The 16,977-nt window shown below is 41.3% G+C and overlaps 1 pseudogene; it reads right to left on the bottom strand.

Moving 5' to 3' along the window:
• Window positions 1–3,111: 3,111 nt before the first annotated feature.
• Window positions 3,112–13,744, bottom strand: LOC101025696 (annotated as a pseudogene).
• Between the last annotated feature and the right edge of the window lie 3,233 nt (window positions 13,745–16,977).

The raw sequence follows: 16,977 nt of genomic DNA, 5'->3' as shown, positions 1-16,977 counted from the left end.
CATGTTGCTGTAAAAGACATAATTTCATTTTTTTTGGCTTTATAGTATTCCATTGTATATATATACCACATTTTCTTTATTCATCCATCCATTCATGGATATTTAGGTTGATTCCATATGTTTGCTATTGTCAATAGTGCTGCAATAAACATACAAGTGCAGGTATCTCCTTGATAAATTGATTTCCTTTCCTTTGGCTAGATTCCTTTAACAGATTGAGAAATCTCCCTACTGTTCTCCATGTAGGTTGTACTAATTTAAATTCCCACCAAGAGTATATAAGAATTCCCTTTTCTTCAAATACTTCCCAACATCTGTTATTTGCTGTCTTTTTAATAATAGCTATTCTGACTGGGTAAGGTGATTTCATCTCATTGTGGTTTTAATTTGCAACTATTTGCAAACTATTCATCTGACAGGGGATGATGATTTGTGAAGTTGAGCATTTAAAAATACATGTTTTGGCCGTTTGTATGTCTTCTTTTGAAAAAATATTTATTCATGCCCTTGGCCACTTTTTAAAAATTTTAATTATTTTAATTTAATTTAATTTTATAATTATTATTTTCTGGAGATGGAGTCTTGCTCTTGTCCCCCAGGCTGGAGTGCAGTGGTGTGATCTCGGCTCACTGTAGCCTCCGCCTCCCAGATTCAATCGATTGTCCTGCCTCAGCCTTTCAAGTCGCTGGGATTACAGGCACTCACCACCACGCCCAGCTAAGTTTTGTATTTTTAGTAGAGACGTGGTGTCACCATGTTGGCCAGGTTAGTCTTGAACTCCTGACCTTAGGTGACCCGCCCTTCTCTGCCTCCCAAAGTGCTGGGATTACAGGCATGAGCCGCCATGCCCAGCCATTTTTTAAATTGTTTTAAATTATTATTACAATTTTTTTGAGACAGAGTCTCGCTCTGTTGTCCAGGCTGGAGTGCAGTATTGTGATCTCAGCTCACTGCAACCTTTGCCTCCTGGTTCAAGTGATTCTGGTGCCTCAGCTTCCCCAGTATTTGGGATTACAGGTGTGCACCACCACGTCTGGCTAACCCTGTAGACATAGGGTTTCACCATATTGGCCAGGCTGGTCTCAAAGTCCTGACCTCAAGTGATCAGCCCGCCTCGGCCTCCCAAAGTACACAAACATGAGCTATCTACCATGCCTGGCCTTATTTTTAATTTTTGCAGGTGCATAGTAGGTGTATATATTTATGGGGCACAGGCTTTGCCACTTTTTAATGGGAATATCTGTTGTTTTTGTTGTTGATGTTGAGTTGTTTGAGTACCTTGTATATTCTGGGTATTAGTCCCTCATCAGATGAATAGTTGGCAAATATTTTCTCCTATTCTGTGGCTTGTCTTTTCGCTTTGTTGATTATTTCTTTTCCCATGAAGAAACTTGTTAGTTTAATTAAATTCCATTTGTCTACTTTTGTTTTTGTTTCCTGTGTTCTTGAGGTTTTAGTCATAAATTATTTGCCTAGACCAACATATGAAAGAGTTTTCTCTAGGTTTTATTCTAGTATTTTTATAGTTTTAGGTCTTACATTTAAGTCTTTAATTCATTTTTTCATTAATTTTTGTATGTAGTAAGAGATAGGGATCCAGTTTCATTCTTCTACATATGGCAATCCAATTATCCTAGTACCATTTATTGAAAAGGGTGTCCTTTCCCCCAGTATGTTTTTGTCAGTTTTGTCAAAGATTAATTGGCTGTAAATATGTGGCTTTATTTCTGGGTATTCTTTCTGTTCCATCCATCCGTGTGTCTATTTTTTTTTACCAGTACCATGTTTTTTTTGGTTACCATATCCTGGTAATATAATTTGAAGTCAGGTAATGTGATGCCATCAGCTTAGTTCTTTTTGCTTAGGATTGCCTTGGCTATTCAGGTTCTTTTTTAGTTCCATATGAATTTTAGGATTATTTCTCTAATTATGTGAAAAATGGTGTTTGCATTTTGATAGAAATTGCATTGAATCTATAGATTGCTTTGGGAAGTATGGTCATTTTAACAATATTAATTCTTTTACTCCATGAGCATGGGATGTATTTCATTTGTTTGTGTCATCCACAGTTTCTTTCATCAGTGTTTTATGGTTTTCCTCATAGAGATGTTTTACCACCTCGGTTAAATTTATTTATTAAGGTATTATACACACACACACACACACACACACAAAATCTACTACTTCATTTATTTTATTTGCAGGAGGAGTTGAAACAAATTTTAAGGGAGATTTTCATTTCCCCCCTAAACATGAATCATTCAAGTAAAACTAACTTAACTATAGAAATGTAGCAAAGTAGAGGAAAGCAGCACAACAACCCAAGAGGAAAGTCTCAGGAGAAGAGGTGGGGGCAGTCTGCATATACATATGCATAAATGCCCTGTGATTCACTCGCCCAGGACCATCTCCCTTGAAGGCAAAAGCACAAGGACCCATTTTAAGAGGATATTTTCCCCGCAAACATCTGAGAATGCTTCAACTTAAACACCTTAAAGTTAAAAAGACAAAAAAGAAAAAGAAAGAAAAACTAACTAAAGACCCCAAAAAACCCCATGAACCACCCAACCATAACCACTTTCCTTAATTGATCATGAATTTCTTTTCATTTTATAAAAAGATTAATAAAAATATTGAAAAAATTATTTTTTCATCTTACATTTGTAAAGATAATAGAACTCATAAGTTTCTTAGAAAACAGACCAGATACTGCCCTCCAGTTTCCACCCCGTTGCTGGAAGGATCAGCAGGACTAGAAAGTTTGGGATACTGGAGCTGCTGGTGGAGAATGGGAAGTCCATCCCAGAAGAAATCAGGAAATAGGGCTCAAGGGCACGTGGGGTGTGGTTAGGAGCAACTCCACGTGATACATGGCTGTGCAGAAAAGGGGAACACAAGGTCGTCAGAAAGGCCTTAAACTCCTCCTTGACATACGAAACTGGTTTTTACAAAGATCCAAGCAATTTGATCCCAAACTGAGGTGAACACTTCAAAGTTTATTCACATGCTTTGTTTTCTCTTTTAAGAATCAAAGTTTCCCAAATTAAATGTTTCTAATATTACTACATATGCCAAAAAAAAAAAAAAAAAGAAAAAAAAGAACGGCTTTTAAAATCAGGATGGGGAGAAGAGATTGAAAATCATCAAATTAGTCTTCCTAGCTCCAGATGAAATGAACTTCAGAACAAAACTGTTGGTTTCTAATAGGAAACAAAAATTCAAGCATTGCTCTCCTGCCCTAACCCCTGCCCCCACCCCCACACACCAACGACAAATGAGAAAAACAGCTAAAGCCCAATGAGTTGTGTTCTGCTCAAAAGCTGGGCCTAACCCTTGGGTTCCACAGCCAGCCTCCTCTGTCCAGTGGGAGGCAGTGCCAGGGATGCCTTCCATGGTAGTACAATCTGCATGGCTGGTGAGGGGTGGGGTAGGATTTTCAGAATCTTCTTGAGGTTCCTCTATTTAGCTCCTCACCAGCCATCTTCCCAGCGCCTCTCTCCCCTGGGCAAGGAATCCCGTCAAGAGTGGCCCCTACTCGGTTGTGGGTTGTAAATTGTCCTTCTCTTCTCAGTTCTCTGTCTCACTCTCATCATCTTCAATCTCCCTTTCCTCCCCCACTGAACTTGTCCTGGGCCAACTTGGGGCTGGTACTTGATTTCTGGAACGTGAACAGGACCCGATCCCGAGGAAAGGCTCCTCCACCTGGCCCCAGCTCACCCACTTCTCACTGCCTTCACCTTCATGGTCATCATGCAAGTAATACTTCTTGCTTTTGGGTGTGTACTCGGGGTACCACTCCTCTTCTCGGTTTCTTTTCTGAAAACTGTTGCTGTTGTTGTTATTGTTCCCAGAGTAGCTGCCTCTGCACCAGCCTCTTCCTCTGGCTCGAAATGGAAAGGTTCCTCCAGTTCTGCCACCTCCTTTCACTTGGACCCACCAAGCCTTTGGTCCCCAGTCTTGATTTCTCAAAGCCCGTGGTGCTCTCCTCTCTTTCCTCTGTCTCTTCAGTGTACTCTTCTGCTTTGTAGGAGTGAGATGACTGGGAAGAAGAGGAAGAGGATCTGGACCTGTCTCTTGCTCTCCGGTGCTTCTTCTGCGTCTTTGATCCTTTATGAGTTTTCTCTGTTTTCTCAGCTGAGCTGTCCCTTGAGGGGCTGGAGTCTCAGGAATCCACTGATTCTCTTGATTTACCTCATTTAAGATCTCTCTCCTGGCTGAGCGCTGTGGGTCACACCTGTAATCCCAGCAGTTTGGGAGGCAGAGGTGGGTGGATCATGAGGTCAGGAGATTGAGACCATCCTGGCCAACATGGTGAAACCCCATCTCCACTAAAAATACAAAAATTAGCTGGGGGTGGTGGCACATGCCTGTAATCCCAGCTACTTGGGAGGCTGAGGCACAAGAATCCCTTGAACTTGCAAGGCAGAGGTTGCAGTGAGCCAAGATCATGCCACAGCATTCCAGCCTGGACGACAGAGCGTGACTCCGTCTAAAAAAAAAGAAAACAAAAATCTCTTACGATGTTCAATATCAAGGCTGCGATCAACAGGATCATCTTTGTATTTTCCCTCAGCCTTGTAGACAGGTACTGGGGGAAACATCTATTCTTCTGTGTATCTCTGGCCTATTCTTGTTTTTGGCTGCCTCCTGCTCAGTTCCTCTCTTTAGGTATTTAGTAAAGCGTTCATGTAATGTCATTCCTGAGGACCCAAAGTGATGCTCTTTAACATGGTGAACAATGGTCACTATACATTGGGCAAACAGTTCTGAAGGGCTACGCTGAGACTGAGCTGACTGTATGTGCTGGAAAGTGGAACAAAACTCCTGTTCCTTTTTGTTGCTATGGACTAGATCTCGGCAAAGCTTGTGTTCCTGAGCCAATAAGCCACTGGGTCCTGCAAGGTCCTCATCAAAAGAGTCCATCTGGACATTGACCTGTGCCTCTCGAGTAATGGAAAAGGAAGACTTCCCTGTGGAAAAGTCTTTCACTTCCAGCTTGTCTTGGCTCTCAGAAGTCTTTCTTAGGGGAGGCGATGAGCTTTTCTCCTGGACAGGTTTGTAAGCAGTCACTCAGAAATTCTTCTCAGGTACAAAGACCCTGTGCCCACCTTCGGTTGTCTTGCCCCAGTCCTCCTTTTTGGATCTTTCTGGGAAAGACTCCTCATCCATCTCCTCTGTTTTCCTCTGCTTTCCCTTCCCTGGAGGTGCATATACCAGGCCCTCCCATTTGCCTGACTTCTCCTCCTCCTGGTTTTTGTTTGCATCTATGACTTTAAACGTATTTTGGGTTCATCATCAAACTCAGACTCCTTCCTTCCCTTAGCTTTGTCCTTACCTTCATCATCCATCTCTTCCTTGTGGAAGTCAGCCATCTGCTTCTCAAAGTCATCTCGGTGCTTATACCTTTTGTGAGACTGATTGCCCCAAAAAGGCTTCTCAGAATCAGTTTTGGGAGCAAAAGAATCAGATTTCATTTTTCCATCACCCAAGCCTGTAACAGGGAATCTCCCTTTCTCTTTAATTTTTTCTTTATCTGTATTTGTTTGTTTCTGTTCCTTGTCTTTTCTATTCTGTCTTCTGCTTTTCTAGATACCTCTTTGTATAGGCTGCTCCTCCTGGAGCAGCACTCTCCTGCTTCTGAGAGGAGACATATGTGGAGCCAATGGATGGTGAATTCCTACCCACAGGGCTCTTTTTGGATGGACTCAGGGACCCAGGAACCGTGGTCGAACTGACCTTGGTGTGTCCCAGGCTGATACTCAGCACCGCTCAGCAGAGTTGAACTCATCTGGGATGTGCTGGGAAGTGGAGGACTAGGTTTTGGCAGGGGGTAGGATGGAGTGACCGCTGCCTCACCAGCACAGACTGGAGGGGGCTTTTGAGAGCTGGGCCTCACTCCCAAGGACTCAGCTGAGAAACTGCTGAGGCCCCTGATGCAGAACCAGTGCCGTAGGTGGCATCTGGCCATGGCTTCGAGCTCTCAGATGCTTTTGTATCTTGAGAGGTGCCTCCAGAGAATGTCTGTTCCTTGGCCTCATCTCCCTGGTTACCCCCGGCAGCCTGACATGGCCAGCTATCCTTGGAAGAGGACCTTTTCTCCCTTGCAGACTTGTGCTTAGAAGATTCAACTTGGCTATGGTTGGAGGAAAGAACGGGAGGATGAGGAGCGCCTTGACTGGTCAGAAGACGACTTATCAGAGTTTCTAGAATGGCTCCTGGACCTTGGTGAAGGGGACCTTCTCGCTGGGGACTGGAATCTTCAACGGCCTGTATGCTTGCTGGTAATTCTGCCAATTTGAGTGGTAGTTTCCATAGCCTCCTTGGTTATACTGGCCCCATGGATAAAAGCCTTTGTTGCACCCACGGAAATAATAGGGCCTTCTATAGCCTCTGTTGTGACCTCGGAAATCTCGATTCCAATATACTCTTGAGTGGTTTCTTTCTCTGTTATGAGCTGGAGAATATGATCTGGAACCAGACCTAGCACTCAGCCTGCACTTCCTTGAACCAGAGACAGATCGGCTTAGATACTGAGACTTCGAACATGAATGAGAACGAGATCTTGATGCAGATCCTGAACGAGAAGAGCGAGATCCAGACTCAGATTTACTTGTTTTTGATGGCTCTGTAGAGAGGATCACTTTTCAATTACACCTTATTTGAACAATGATTTGACTTGCACTGGATCCCAGACACTACCCCAAAAGAACACTTGCAGCACCACTGGCTTCTTCAATTTATGAGTCAAGATACACTTCTGGGCCTACCGCAGCGATCACAGCTGCAGCTTGCAAGGGCACAACCAGCCAGAACCTCTCCCCCGGTATTTTATATTCTTATAGCTATTTTTATACTATTTTTATAGTAAATGTGATTGCCTCTTGATTCTCAGCTAGATTGTTATTGGTGTATAGGAATGCTACTGGTTTTTGGACATTGTTTTTGTACCTCGCAACTTTACTAAATTCGTTTATCAAACTAAGGGTTTTTGGTGGTGTTTTTAGGTTTTCCAAATTACATGGAGACAATTTGACTTCCTCTCTTCCCATATGGATGTCTTTTATTTCTTTCTCTTGCCTAATTACTCTGGCCAGTACTGCCAGTACTATGTTGAATAGGGTGGCACCCTTGTCTTGTTCCAATTTTTATGGGAAAGGCTTTCAACTTTTCTTCATTCAGTATGATGTTGGCTGTGGGTTTGTTGTATATGGCCTTTGTTATTTTGAGGTACGTTTCTTCTATGACTAATTTGTTGAGGGTTTTTTTTTTTTATCATGAAGGGATACTGAATTTTGTGAAATGGTTTTCCTGCATCTATTGAGATGATTATATGGATTTTGCCCTTAATTCTGTTTATGTAATGTATCATGTTTATTGATTTATGTATGTTGAACCATCTTTGTATCCCTGGTATAAAACCCAGTTGATTGTGGTATACTATCTTTCTGATGTGTCATTGGATTTAATTTGCTAGTATTTTGTTGATTTTTGTGTCTGTGTTATTCAGGGATATTGGTCTGTAGTTTTCTTTGTTCTGTTGTGTGCTTGTCTGGTTTTGGTATCAGGGTTATACTGGCCTTGTGGAATGAGTTAGAAAGAATTCCCACTTCCTCAGATTTTTGGAACAGTTTCAGAAAGATTGAGATTAATTCTTTGTATATTTGATAGAATTTGGCTATGAATATATCTGGTCCTGGGCTTTTCTTAGTTGAGAGATTTTTTTTTTTGTTATGGATTTAATGTTTTTATGCATTATTGGACTGTTCAGGTCTTCTGTTGCTTCCTGGTTCAATCTTGGGAGGTTGCATATTTCCAGGAATTTATCAGTTTCCTCTATGTTTTCTAGTTGGTGAGTGTATAGTTGTTCTTAATAGTCTCTGATGATCTTTTGTATTCTGTGGTATCATTTATCATATCTCCTTTCTCATTTCTGATTTTATTGGGTTTTCTCTCGTTTTTTTCCTGGTTAGTATATCAAGTGGTTTATTGATTTTGTTTATCTTTTCAGAAAACCAACTTTTTGTTTCACTGATCCTGTGTGTGTGTGTGTGTGTGTGTATGTATATATGTATGTCTCTATTCAGTTTAGTTCTGCTCTGATTTTTCTTTTTGTTCTTCCACTAATATAGGATTTGGTTTGTTCTTGTTTTCCAGTTCCTTGAGATACATCAATAGGTTGTTTATTTGGAGTCTTTTTTTTTTTTGGTGTAGGCATTTATTGCTACAAACTTCCCTCTTAGCACTGCTTTTGCTGTATCCTGTAGGTTTTGGCATATTGGGTTTTGATTTTTTTTTGTTTCAAGAATTTTTTTATTTACTCCTTGATTTCTTTCATTCAGTCATTCAGGAGCATATTGTTTAATTTTCATGTATTTGTATCATTTCCAGAGTTCTCCTTGCTATTGATATCTAGCTTTATTTCATTGTGGTCTGAGAAGGTACTTGATATGATTTCAATTTTTTTGAAACTTGTTGAGACTTGTTTTGTGTTCTAACATATGGTCCAACCTGGAGAATGTTCCATATGCTGATGAGAAAAATATGTATTATAAAGCCACTGGATGAAATGTTCTGTAAATGATTTTTAGGTCCTTCTGGTCTAATGTACAGTTTAAATTCAATATTTCCGTGTTAATTTTCTGTCTAGATGAACTGTCTTATGCTGAGAATGGGGTGTTGAAATCCCTGTCTATTGTTGTATTGGAGTCTGTCTTTTCTTTTAATTCTAATAATATTTGCTTTATAAATCTGGGTGCTTCAGTTTTGGGTACATATGTTTAGAATTTTTATATCTTCTTACTGAATGGATCCTTTTATGGATCCATAATGAGATATTGGATCCTATAATGAGATATTGGATCCTATGAGATTCTTTGTCTCTTTTTACTGTTTTTGACTTAAAGTCTATTTTATCTGATATAACTACTCTGCTTAAGTTTGGTTTCTGTTTGCATATAGTTTCTTTTTCCATGCCTTTACTTTCAGTCTGTATGTGTTTTTACAGATGAGACGAATTTCTTGTAGGCAGCCTATACTCAAGTCATTTAAAAAAATCCACTGAGCAAGTCTGTATTTTTTTAAATGGAACGTTTAATTTGTTTACATTTAGGGTTATTACTGATATATCAGGGCTTATTCCTGTTATTTTGTTACTTGATTTCTGGTAATTTTATATGTCATTTTTTCCCTTTATTTCTCTCTTATTATTTACTATTGTAGTTTGTTAGTATTCTACAGTGGTAACATTTGAGTATTTCCTCTTCCTTGTTTGTTTGCTCTATCTATGGCTTTTATATTTTTGAGTGTTTTCATGATGGTAGCTATTAATAATCTTTTGCTTCTGAGTATAGAACTTTCTTAAGCATTTATTGGAGGACTGGTCTAGAGGTGATGAACTTCCTCACTTTTGCTTGTCTGGGAAATACTATTTTTCCCTTATTTATGAAAGATAATTTTTCTGGACATAGTATCCTTGGCTAACAGTGTTTTTCTTTTAGTACTTTGAATATATCATCCCATTTTCTCCTGGTCTGTAAAGTTTCTGCTGAGAAGTTAGCTGTTAGTCCGATAGAGTTTCCTTCATAGGTGATAAAATGTTTTTCTCTTGCTGATTTTAGAATTTGTACTGTCACTTTGACTTTAGACAGCTTGAATTGCAATAGGCCGTGGTGAAGTACTTTTTGCATTGTATTTTCTGGGGATCATTGAGCCTCCTATATTTGGATGTCTAAATCTCTTTCTAGAATTATGAGGTTTTCATTTACTACTTTGTTAAGTAGGTTTTCTAAGCCTTTCAATTTCTCTTTACTCTCAGGGATACTAACAATTAATACATTCAGTTGCTTTATGTAGTCCCGAGTATCTCAAAGGCTTTGTTCATTTTTTGAAAAACATTTTTTCTTTATTTTTTGTCTGACCAGATTATTTCAAAATATTTGTCTTCAGGTTCTGAAATTCTCTATTCTGCTTGGCCTAGTCTATTTTTGCAGCTTTCGATTGCCTTTTGTTCTTGCTTTGATGACTTTTTCAGTTCCAGAATGTCTGTTTTTTTAAAAAGATATTTATCTCTTTGATACATTTTTCACTTATTTCCTGTATTGATTTTTGAGCTGTTTGTATTGCTTTTCATATTTCTCTTGCATCACTGAACTTCCAAAAATAAATATTTTGAATTCTTTATCTGGCATTTTGAGCATTGCTTTTTGGTTAGGATCTATTGCTGGAGAATTATTATGTTCCTATGAGGGTGTCATATTGCTTTTTCATGTTTCTTATGTCTTTACAGCATTTGCTTCTCTTTATTTTTTGAATTTTCCTTCATTGAGGGGGCTTTTTCCTGAATATGTGACTATGATGTTGTTTGGGTAGGACCCTTTGGCTTTGCTTTTGGGTGCATGGGGTAGGGAAGACTACTACAATTTCATTGGCTATAAATAGCGTCAGTGGTATCTGTGGTTTCCTTGGCGTGTTAGGGTGCGGTTATTGGTGGAGGCTGTGGTGAACTTGTGCTAGGGTCTGAAATGCCAGATTGGTCTGTCTTTAGGTTTCAGTGGGGCTCAGTATGTCTATCCTTGTGCTCTGTGGCAGTGTATTCTGACACTTGTATTGGTGGTTCCAAGCAGGCTGATTCTTGGGCCTCTGGGTGCCTTTCTCAATGCTGGTTGTGGTAGTGGTGGACTGGGTGGGTGAGCAGGCTCTTGAGTTCCTGAGCAGTTGCATGATGTGGGCAATGGTGGCAGCAGTAGTGGCGAGATGCTCTTCTGATTCCCAAGTGCTGTGCTTTTGTGTTGGCAGTTGTTGCAATGGGCCATGCGGGCTGACTTCCAGGCCACTAGGTGGTGCTTGCAGGTAGAAGCAAGTACCTGCAGGTGCTTGAGGTGGTAGTGATATGTTCTTTGTGCCCAGCCTCTGTCCCCTAGAATAAGTGCTTAGGAGCCCCAGGTGATGGACTGGGTTATGGAACCCCCAGGACCATGGATCCTGCACTCTGTCTTAGATGGTGGAGTGAAGCCAAGCAGAGCCAGACCAGGCAAACTTGTACATAGGTTCCCCAATGATAAGTGCATGGACTAGCTGTGTTGAGGAGTTGGGGGTGGGGTGGGGTGATCCTTAGGCCCTGGAGAAATGCTTGGGTGAGGGGCAACCAGCACTACAGTGAGGTCTTACCATGTGGTGGGGGTGGCCAGTTCCAGCAGTCTCAGCAGCCCCACCCTTGGCCAGCAGCTGGGGGACTTTCATCCTTTTCATACCCCAGTGCTTGTAGGGCTCCCTCCCCCATCCTGGCTGTTGCAGCTGGGGGATCCGTCCCCCATCCTGGCTGTTCAGTCAGACCTGGTAGTTCATGCCTAGCCCGGAACTCAGCCCTGGGCCATGGGGGCCCCCTGCCCAGTTCCATGTCCAAGCTTCTGCAGCAACTCTTGTCTTGCTCGGGACAAGTGGAGGAGTTGCCCACATCTAGCACCAGCAGCTGCAGCCCACAGCACACTTGCTTCCCAGTCCTGTTTGCAAAAACCGCCCCCACACTCCTACTTTGGCCCCATGCCCCGGCTCTGGAAGCAGCAGCCTGAGTTTCCCCAATGCCCGGGACTGGTGCCACTGGTTCCCAGGACTGAGCATAGTCTGCTAAAAGCAAGGATCAAGAATGGTGTTTTATTGTAGCTCCTCAGGTCCCAGAGTGTGAGACCCAAGGTGTGTTCCCTCCTTGGAGTTCCTTCCCACGGTCTCCTGGCTGCTCCCAAGTCAGAATCAGGGCTTGGGAGAGTCAAAGTGTTTCTCCTATGGCCTGGATAGTAGAATTCCCAAGTGAGAAGGTAAATTGCAGGAAGACACTCACTCACCTTCCGCTGTACTAAGTAATTCACTACCAGTTTGGGGCCAATCATAGCCACACAAGCTGCACATTTTCCTTCTCCTTCCTAGATTTTAGTGTTTCCTATCATTTTTTTTTTCTGTCAAACTCCCATGTTCCACCTTGGATAATATATTTAAAATGTGAATGTTGGCCGGGCACGGTGGCTCCTGCCTGTAATCCCAGCACTTTGGGAGGCAGAGGTGGGCGGATCAGGAGGTCTGGAGATCAAGACCATCCTGGCCAACATGGTGAAACCCCATTTCTACTAAAAAAACAAAAATTAGCTGGGCATGGTGGCAGGTGCCTGTAACCCCAGCTACTCAGGAGGCTGAGGAAGGAGAATCGCTTGAGCCCGGGAAGCGGAGGTTGCAGTGAGCTGAGGTTGCGCCACTGCACTCCAACCTGGTGACAGAGCAAGACTCCATCTCAAAAAAAAGAAAAAAAGAAAAAAAAGAAGAAAAGACTGTCTACACACTTTTTTGGTACTTCTCAGTGGATGAGGCATGCTTACAATGCCTCTAATCAGCCATCTTAAAAAACAAAACAAAACAAAACAAAAAAACACATACTGTTGAGATAGCTTCTTATAGATTATCCTAAATGTAGGCAATATGCTCAAAATTGCAATAGATGAGAAAGAGGGTATATGCAGTGACCTGCGTCTAGCACTCCAAGCTTTCGTTATTGCTGTTTGCTCCTGAGAGGGTTCAAAAGCGGCTGCATTCGACAGGAAATTCCATTTTTCTCTTTGCCTTTCACATATCTGCATTTTAATTTGAAATTTATACCATGCTTTCTTTAGCTGGGTGAATGCGGATTGCCATATTTCATCCGAACTAAGACATTGTCAGTTTTAAGGTACACTATTATTTTATTTACCACTATGAAGGAAAAAAACCTGCCAATTAAACGTTGACAATTATAAGACATATCACCATTTCGGAGACGTTACAAAGTTATAATTCCTGCAAGAAGTGGAAGTACAGTGTTGAAATGCAACATTTTAAGATTGCTGCCTCCCATGAAAGAGGAGGCTGTTATTTCCGGGATGAGATCAAGTTTCCCTTCAACTGTTTTTGCAGGTTATCTTCTCTACACTTGGCATTCATGCATGGAAGAGCAAAACCTGGTTCTGTGTTAGCACATATTTTGTGTTACATTGATCTCTATCTTGCTAATTACAAAACAAAGTTTTATAGAATAAAAGCCAGTGATTATAGAAACCAAATTGAGAATTAGGACTAAGGATAAAGTTTAACAAGAAAAGGTAATTACAGGAAGTTAGAATACGCTCTCCTCTGTATCATTTAAAGAGTAAGAGACTCAGCAAGAAGAAAAGGGAAAATATTGTCCTATTGATTGTGGAATTAGCCAGGAAAAGTGTTTGCGAGTTCTTTATACTCTGAAATATTCTTTTACACTGTGGAACTTTAATAATCAGATTTCACTCTTGAAGTTTAATAAATGGCACCAAAAGTTGTTTTTTCCAACTCAGGTGCTAATATAACCAAGATTGTTCTTTGTCCCTAGTAAAGAGAAGGCTAGATATTACTATTTCTATAAAACTCTAGTAGGATTTAGAAATAATATTTAATACACTGTAGGCCATAAGGCAAAGGGTACACAATGGCTAGAATTTATTTTTCCAAACTGAACTAGTAGAGCATATGTATGTGACTTTTATTCAGACAAGAGGTGTAAAAGAAGTCACTCTGCTCCTAGACCTACAGCAACTGGATTTGAAAACCAGATTTGCAACCCATGTTATCTGATGGCAGCTATAAGATTTTGGCCCCAGGGCAAGGGGTAATTTGGTTAAGGGTTATTTATTTTTTGCCTTCACAGGATACCTTGTGGTATTTTCATCCTCCTTTTCCCACACGCAGTCTTCATAGCTTGAACCACTTACAACAGTGGTTTGTTTCTGTTTTTGTTTTTTTTTTTTTTGAGATGGCGTCTCGCTCTGTCGCCAGGCTGGAGTGCAATGGTGCGATCTTGGCTCACTGAAACCTCTGCCTCCTGGGTTCAAGTGATTCTCCTGCCTCAGCCTCCTGAGTAGGTGGGACGACAGGCATGTGCCGCCACGCCCAGCTAATTTTGGTATTTTTAGTATAGACGGGGTTTCACCATGTTGGCCAGGATGGTCTCAATCTCTTGACCTCGTGATCCACCCACCTGGGCCTCCCAAAGTGCTGGGATTACTGGGGTGAGCCACTGTACCCAGCCAGAACAGTGGTTCCTAACCTGAACTGCACATTAGAATTACCAGGGGAACTTTAAAAAAATACCAAAAATATCCATGCATACATCTTATTCCAGCCCAAGGAATTCAGAATCCCTGGAGTAGGTCCCAAACATTAAGGGTTTTTTTTTTTTTTTTTTTTCCTTGAGCTCCCAAGTGTTTGTAATGAGCATCCCAAATTGGGGATCCCCTGATTTAGAGCTATAATGCTTGCTCCTGGGATTTTGCAGATGTCAGGATGGAGACTTGGATTTAGTTCATGTTAGTAACAAACCTTCCCAGAATAGGAGGCTGAAATCTTTGGATTGAAATAACCTTTATCTTAGGGTCAGGTTTCCCAGAGGCAAGATTCTGAGACGAGAGTTTATGTGTAGGTGATTTCATTTAGAAAGTGCTCCCAGGAGAAACCTGTTAAAGAGCAAGCAGGACAGGGAGCAGAGTGTAGTAGCTGGTTTTTAAAGGTGGCTGCCTCCCATTCCTTTCCTCCATGTTTGTACAAACCACACTCCATCTACCAGGGAGGGGTCTATTTCCCAGGAGAGAAACCCAGGAGGCAGAGGTTTCAGTGAGCCAAGATCGCACCATTGCACTCCAGCCTGGGGACAGAGGGAGACGCCATCTCAAAAAAAAAAACCAAAAACAAAACCAGAAACAAACCACTGTTGTAAGTGGTTCAAGCTATGAAGACTGTGTGTGGGAAAAGGAGGATGAAAATACCAGTTGCCATGTAAGTAACCCGACCACCTGGGACCACCAAGGTGTGAAGTTTGAGCTAGCACTGTGGGAAGGTGACATGGGAATCCAGCTGGCAGTGAAAACCAAAGCCCCAGATGTATGACCCCAGTCCAGCCAGTTCAGCCAGCCCCTACAGTCATTTCAGCCATCCCAACTGAGGTCCCAAACACCATAGACAGCGAATTCCCAACCAACAGAATATGAGCAAATACAATAATTGCACTTTTAAATTTTGGAATAGTTTGTTATGAAGCAATGGAAAATTGAAATTTGGGGTAGTTTCACAGTGATAGAAGACTTAATGTTTGGGCGGCTTATTGTGTAACAATAGATACTGGAAATAGGAAGAAACTCCCCTGCAGGGATAAAATTTCAAGCAAAATCCTATGGAGGTTATCTCCAGCCTGATCCCATTGGGAAAATCTGAATTATGTCTCAGGATTATCCTGATATTAGGCTTTCATATGCCTAGCTATTGGATCAGGCCTACTGTGTGGTCAGAAATAGTGGCATAAACTCCCAGGCTTGTCTTGCTTTCTGAGGAGCAGTGGCAGAGTCAAGCATCCCTCAAAGGACACCTGGCCTGTGGCAGGTGCCACATCATCATATCGGAGCATGTGGTAGTAACTCTCTTCTGATATTATTTCTCATTGTTTTACAGAATATGCAACCCAAGCAAGAAAAAAAAAAAAAAAAAAAAAAAACAAAAAAAAGGGGGGGGGGGGGGGGGGGGGGAAAGAAGTACAAGTATCTTAGGCATAAAGTTCAAATTTGATCAATAAAAGGGAATAAAGACTTTACTTAACAATTAAAAATTATGGGAGGAATCTTTGTAGATAGGGAAACAGGTAGGTGCGGTTCGTTTTTGCAAGATAGGAAAAATAAACCGTGAAAAATACTGCAGGTAGAAGACGCTTGCGTAGCAAGGCAGAGGAAAGCAGCTTTGTGACAACGCTGAACATTTCCTGCTGTTCAGGGAAGCATGAAGTGGGAAGATGCGAAATTGTTGGCAGGTGTGTCTGATAGCAGTGTTGGCACACCTAACTTCATAATTTCTGACCTAGTTGAAGAAATGCCTATGGTCTTTTTACTGGGTTTAATTATAGCATAAATATAATCTATTTCTTTAAAAAGAAAAAATTGGTTAGAATTCCATTATTGTTTCTGTGGAGAGAATTAATTTTCAACAAAGTGTTTTGGAGCATCTGTGTTGGCAGTTCTGGGAGGAAGGTCTCATTTTCTAAATGCAAATTTTGGCTCCTCCTGTATTCTTCCTTCTACCTCAACACTTAGCAAACTACCAGAAACAGGTTTTTTGTTGTTTTTTTTTTTAACTCATAACATAAAGCAGTAAGTTTTGTGATATTCTTTCCTAGGTAGATCTTACATTAGAACGGAAAAAAAATTCTTCACTAGGCATGTGGGTTTGCACTTGCAGATGTTTAGAATGGATCCTCTTTATGTGCTCATTCATTAAGAGCTGATCTATTCCACTTGCTGATATAAACATATATTTTTATATATATTTTATATATATATATGTGTGTATACACCCAGACACAATTTGGATTTCTGCTGCACACTACAAGCACTGCCTTTGGGGGCTATGCAGGGTAAGGTGACAGCTTTTGGCAGTGCCAAAAATGCTTAACTGCTGAGGTTAAGCTAGGAGCTCTGGGTAAATGTTGCCTCAAAATGGCTGCTGGCACCCAGGCCAAATTAGCCAAGGAATCAATTACCCTCAGATGGCTGCCACAGAGATCTCGCCACCATAGCTGCTGGGAGAAAAACCTCTGGTCAAGCCAGCCTTCTGATGATGCAAAGGAACAGAATACACATTTATCTCCTGGGTCATTGTTTCTCTTCCTCAATTTTCAGCCTGCAGGACACAGGCAGTTTCAGCTGGTCCCAAGTTAGCAGCCCTTCCAGCAGCTGGGCATCATTTCCTCTATTCAGATATCTCATCTGGAAATAGTGAAAGTTTAATAGGAGGCAATCAGACCCCAGGGATTTCCAAATGATACCTGATGGAGAGAGGTCTTCTGGGGTCACGGACACAATCACTACTTCCTTCAGACCTGTGATTGCTCACTGCTGGGGATGATTGGGATTTGCAAGTTGATTAAAGCCGGAGATTTAGTGTGTGAAA

Source organism: Papio anubis, chromosome 2 (assembly GCF_008728515.1).
Source record: "Papio anubis isolate 15944 chromosome 2, Panubis1.0, whole genome shotgun sequence".
NCBI classification, from domain to species: domain Eukaryota; kingdom Metazoa; phylum Chordata; class Mammalia; order Primates; family Cercopithecidae; genus Papio; species Papio anubis.
This window is presented reverse-complemented; position numbering and strand designations above follow the sequence as displayed.